Genomic DNA, 6571 nt, shown 5'->3' with positions numbered 1-6571 from the left:
GCTCTATAAACAAATCAACAAAATGTTTTGGCTTTTGTCTTCTTCACTTTCTCAAAATAAAAATAAAAGTTTTTTGCGGTGTGTAAGGTAATCTGTGGGACAACATGTATGTCCCTTAAATAAGAATCATCCCTTACAGTAAGGGATACTTGGCAACCCTAACTATGAGGTAATTGGTTTTCTGACCTCTTGGGACAAAGTGTACCTTCCTCTTGTGGTCTCTTCATGTGTTCCAACAGTTACCAGAATAGCATGGCCTGACACCACAGATGTGTAGTAACGTTTAAAGAAAAAATAGAGGATGCTACTGGAACAAATTGGAAAGCTCAGATGTGTTGATGACAACACATTACAGATGCATTACAGTTCCCAGAATCCCTCAGCTTAAATGAGGGATCTAGAAATTGTGGTAGCAAATGTCATGTTTCCAAGCTCTGAATAAGTTCCTGGTTTTCTTTAGATTGTGTGTGTTGTTTTGAGCACTAGTTCACTTCTTTTCACTGCCATTTGTTATAGTTTAAATATTACCCAAGTTGCAGATGGATACTAGATGAGTAATTTTTGAGAGTGACATGTGTGCAAATATCCAAAAATGTATAGGGCTTGTAGGCTTTTGCCTGCTCTATTCCCCTTTGGTTTTGTCTCATTATACACATTTTTTGCTCCACAAAGCTGCCTCCACCCAAAATGTATGTTCTCATGACACTTTACTGGAATGCATATAATCTGTCCTGTTCCTAATTAGACTGCTCAGAGCTAGGAATGACTAGGAAGAATGATTTTCAAGTGAGTGGGAAAATGGCTAGGGAAGAACGAGTTCACTATCTTTTTCATACAGAAATGACTGAGAAATTACTCTGTATCTCACAAGAGACAACAAGACCTTCATGAATCATATTTGCACAAACAATCACACAAATCAAACTTATCAAAGTACAACATCTCTCTTGTTTTCCCCATATGTCTGGAAACCTGTGAACCATGAGGAAGAACTGTTATAGTTCACATAGAAAACTCATGGATTCCGTTTAATGTGATGGATCATATGGAAGTACATTGTATGGCTGATGTATCACAGAAGACTGGGCAGGGACCATTCCAATGAATGTTCTGTCATTCTACTTTTTCAGCTACTTTAAAAATGTCTCCATTTCTCTTTCCTCCATTCACATTCCATTTTTTGTCCTCAACTTACTTCAGTTGCTGTAGACTGAGTTCAACGTGCAACATCAGTTTGGCCTCATTAAGACAGTCGGGTGGAAAGGAAGGGGTGGAATCTTACTCCCAGTAAATGCCAACAAAAGCAAATTGCTGCATCTACCATCATCTTATGTGTTCCATTCTGACTACATAGTGAAGTTGCTTGGCCACAAGTGTCCCAGTTTATATGTGGCTTCTAGGAAGTGTTCAGATTGATTTCTTCTCAGACCAATACATTTGCTTTTTGCCAGTCCATGGTATCTGCTGACTGCTCCTGCAACACCACACTTAAAATGAACTGTTTTTCTTCCTATTAGCTTTTTTCACTCTCCAGCTTTCACAACCATACACATAAATAACAAAAATGCCAGCAAGGTCAACCTGACCTTGGTATTTAAGGATATATATTTACACCATTAGCTTCCTTCATATCTGCTCTTCCAAGCCCTAATCTTCTTTAGATTTCTTGACCAGTCTCCTTTCTGATTTATGACTGGGAATAAAATCTTGATCTATCTCAATGTCTTCCTCATCTCCTTTTAAGTTCCATAAATCATCTGTGGTTTCTTAATTTCAACAGTTTTTGCATTTCTTCCTCTATCATTCAAAGTAGTGTCCTTGTGTTCATTTAATCTATCAACAGGACTTAAATCTCATGTAAACATCATTCTCTATTGATTAGAGGTAAAACTCTGAAGTCAGTCTACTGACTTGATGAAGCAGTTATGATAAATTGGGCATGCTGCTGATAGTTCCATGTAATAAAGAAGGGGTTATTTGGTGCATGATACCAGAGAACACTTATAGGTTGGAAGCAACTAAAGTAGACTTACACGTAGCAGTGATTTCCACACATTCACACACATACATAGACAAACATAGTCAACTGTTGCTAGGTTTAAGACTTTTAGGCCAAAAGCAAAAGCAAACTTAGAGGATGGAGAATATTTTGCCAGCTGCATGTGGCAAAAGAACCTTGAGATTTTTTGTTGATCATTAATTGGACATGATCCATCAGTGTAGAGCTACAGCAAAAAAGATGGATATTATTTTAGCCTTCATAATAGAATTATAGTTTACAAGACAAGTGAAATAATAGCCCCATAACACTCCGCATTAATTAGACATAATCTGGAAGATTGTGTTCATTTTTGAGACCTTCATTTCAGAAAAGATATAAGTAAGACGGAGTAGGTTCAAGCAGGCCGGTAGCCAAGATATTTTGATTGAAGGGATGCTGAGTTTGATTTGGTGGGGGGGGGGGGTGAGTTTGATTCAAAGAGGGGGGGGACTGAGGATCTACCCTAGGAAACCTTTTGTATCATTATCCCAATAGCCCCATGCATATGGGATATATTGAGCATGGTGATCAAATCATGATATGAATAAACATAACAGTTTAAATAATGTACAGTAAGGCCTTCTTGTGGACCACCCTTAGAATTTCAGGAGGGGGGCTGAAGCCCCTCAAGCCCCCCCCCCCCCCAGCTACATGCCTGGGTTCAGGGACAGACAACAAGTTGGTAAGAGGTATAAAGAGCAAAATATATGAGGAAAGGCAAGGCTTGACGAAGAGAAGACTGAGGATGACCTTACTGCACTCTTTAAATGTCTAAGCGTTTGCCACAGAGAAAGGAGTTAAAGTTCATTTTCTGTTGCCCTAAAGGGTAGGATATCACAATAGGGTTTTAAAGTTAGTGTGTCCACTTTGCTGTTGCCCAATTTCCTCTTGCAGAATTCTGAGGTCGTTTTGAAAGGCCTTTGCAATTCTCAGCCAAAGAGGTCTTCTGCTTCTCCAAACTACATTTCCCAGAATTAGATCTCAGATAATATCATTCTAATGTGATATTGCCCAAGGTCTAATGGTTTAAGGTTACAGGAAGATTGATTTCAAATTAACAGTAACAGAATTGTTGAACAGTGCAATCAGTATAGAGATGGTGGGGCTTCCTTCTCTAGACTTCTTCAAAAGGAGGTATACAGATACCTACTGAGAGTGCTGCAGCTGGAGATCATGCATTGAGCGGAGGCAAGGACCAAATAGCCCATGAGGTCCCTTCCAACTGATTCCATTATTCTATTATTTCAGCCAATGGCTTGTTGACGAATAAAAGCTACCAACTGACCATTATTCTAAGATTCGCAAAGCAGGACTTGTGCACACACAAAAAATGTATGCAGAGTAAATGGTATATTATTGTTTCTACTTTTGATGAAACTTTTAGGATACATGTTTGAAAAACAGCCAGATCTTATCTGTTTTTCCCCCTCCATAAAGCAAAGAGGAGACTGGACCATTTGCAATGGTTTCTGAAGCATCCACAGCTTATTTGAGTGTTGCATTGCTTTTGACCCGGATCGTTAAAGGCCAGCTCATGAGTAGAACTGGAGACACTCTGGCCTTGCCAACTAACAGTATAAGTATTTTGTTTTCTTTCCTACCATAACTTTACGAGATTGGGCTACCAGTGTTCATTCTCCTTGTAAATGAAAGATTGGCAAAGAATTAAAAATTAACCAGGACTGGAATTCAAATAATGTTCAGAATATGGGTGTTCTGTGCCATTTCAAAATTGAAACAAGGCTAATTCTCTAACACTCTTCAGTTATTGTTATTCAATATCTTCAAAACAACTTGAAACAATTTGCCCTTTGTAAAGAGCTTCACACAAGAATTAAGCATTCCATTCCACTGAAAGTCTACAGCCTTTCTTCTGCTAATTCAATTGTTCTGAAAAGCATTATGCAGGAACAACTTGACTCAAAACCAATGTGGTGTTTCCTCAGATTTCCCAGAACCCAGGAAAAATCCAGACCTTTAAACTTTGGGAAACTGCTCTGGCCTTTTCTTTCTCTTCCTCCCCACCCAAGCAAGCTTATTCAGGAAAAAAGGGGTGAGATAAAAAGAGAAGAACACATATAGGCTTCAACCTTGATATAAGCATATAGCCAAGTCTGCTCAATAATACCCTTTACTGCTAGAATACATTGTGCATAAGATATATAGATCTCTACCCATCATGTCCCTTTTCAAATTTATAATGAAGCTTGTATGACCTGGCCTGTTTCAAGTCAACTTTTCACACATCTTCTCCCATCCCCAATTTCCCAGGATATTTTTGCTTGAGGGTTGTGGTGGTGCAGCGGGTTAAACTGCTAAGTTGCAGAACTTGCTGACCAGAAGGTCGACGTTTCAAATCCGAGGGACAGAGTGAGCTTCCGCTGTTAGGACCAGCTTCTGCCAACCTAGTAGTTCGGAAACATGCAAATGTGAAATCAATAGGTACCACTTTGGCAGGGAGGTAACGGCGCTCTATACAGTCATGCCAGCCACATGACCTTGGAGGCATCTATGGACAATGCTGGCTATTCGGCTTAGAAATGGAGATGAGCGCCACCCCCAGAGTCGGACTCGACAAGACTTAATATCGAGAGGAAACCTTTACCCTTTTTGCTTGAGCAAGGGATGGGAGAATTTCTGAGCAGGCTGGTGAGTGATAAATATACATCATACTTAACAACAGTTTTATAAGGGACATGAAAGTTGTTTCTAAATTATTTTTAAAAGAACCAGTCTTTGAAATGCAGCTTTGATCCCCAATCTATATATATAAATTTGTTAGGGGCATCCAACGAGGAAACAAAACTCAAAAACCCCCCAACGAAACTTAACCAAAATTCCCATGCCCATAACACAACCCACAAGGTACAAACATATCTACTCAAAATGAAAAACAACACAACAACACACTCACAAAACGGCAAAACAACAAAACTCAAAAATCCCCCAACGAAACTTGACCAAAATTCCCATGCCCATAACACAACCCACAAGGTACAAACATATCTACTCAAAATGAAAAACAACACAACAACACACTCACAAAACGGCAAAACAACAAAACTCAAAAATCCCCCAACGAAACTTAACCGAACTTCCCATGCCCATAACACAACCCACAAGGTACAAACATATTACTCAAAATGAAAAACAACACAACAACACACTCAAAACGGCAAAAAAACAAAACTCAAAAAAACCCCAACGAAACTTAACAAAAATTCCCATGCCCATAACACAACCCACAAGGTACAAACGTATCTACTCAAAATGAAAAACAACACAACAACACACTCACAAAACGGCAAAACAACTGAGCATGCGCATTGGCGCCCAGCCGCAAGTTCCCTGGCGTGCGCACATGCCCTTCCGGCCAACGTTCCCTCTGCGGAAACCATGCCCACTCCAAGCCCCGCCGCGCCGCTTCCCGCACACACACACACCCCTGCCGCACACACACACACAACCCCACACTCCATCACTCCCCCCGCCGCCGCACACACACACGCAACCCCACTCCCCCCACCGCCGCACACACACACGCAACCCCACACTCCATCACTTCCCCCGCTGCCGCACGCACACACGCAACCCCACTCCCCCCGCCGCCGCACACACACACGCAACCCCACGCTCCATCACTCCCCCCGCCGCCGCACGCACACACACAACCCCACTCCCCCCACCGCTGCACACACACACACAACCCCACGCTCCATCACTCCCCCCCCGCCGCCGCACACACACACGCAACCCCATGCTCCATCACTCCCCCCGCCGCTGCACACACACACACAACTCCACGCTCCATCACCCCCCCACCCCAATCTTACCTCCTTTTACTTCACGCCCCCTCCAAACCCCACCCCGCCCCTTCCCGCCCTGTCAAAATCTAGGAAAGACAGGAAGGAAGGAAAGAAGGAAGAAAGAGAAAGGGAGGTAAAGAAAAAGGGGGAAGGAAGGAAAGTTAGAGAAAGAAGGAAGAATAAAAGGAAAGAAAAGGAAAGATGGAAGGAAAGAAAAGAGAGACAGCAGAAAAGAAAGAAAAAGGGGGAAGGAAGGAAAGAGATAGAGAAAGAAGAGGAGAAGGAAAGATGGGAGGGAAGGAAGGAGGGAAGGAGGGAAAGAAGGAGAGAAAGAGGGAAGATTGGCCACAGCAACACGTGGCGGGTAAAGGTTGTTATTTCTATTATTATTATTATTATTATGCTATTGTTCCTATGAGACCCTGGAGGAATGGGAGAGGTGTCAGGTCCCAGAGGCAATGCATTGCATTATTGTTATTGTTATGATGGTGGTAAAATAAAAGGAAATAAAAAGTGAAAGAAGGAAGCAAACAGGGAGGGAAGAAAGGCAAAGGAAGAAAGGGGGAGGGAATGAAGGAAAGAGAGAAGGATGAAACCAAGTAGTGAAAGAAAGAAAGAGGTAGAGAAAGAAGAAAGGAGAGAAAGGGGGAGGAAAAGGGGGAAGGAATAGGTAGGTACCTCTCTTTCATAATAGTCCAGATATCTACCTCAACTTTGATAAGTT

Source organism: Anolis sagrei, chromosome 1 (assembly GCF_037176765.1).
Source record: "Anolis sagrei isolate rAnoSag1 chromosome 1, rAnoSag1.mat, whole genome shotgun sequence".
Lineage (NCBI taxonomy): Eukaryota > Metazoa > Chordata > Lepidosauria > Squamata > Dactyloidae > Anolis > Anolis sagrei.
This window is presented reverse-complemented; position numbering follows the sequence as displayed.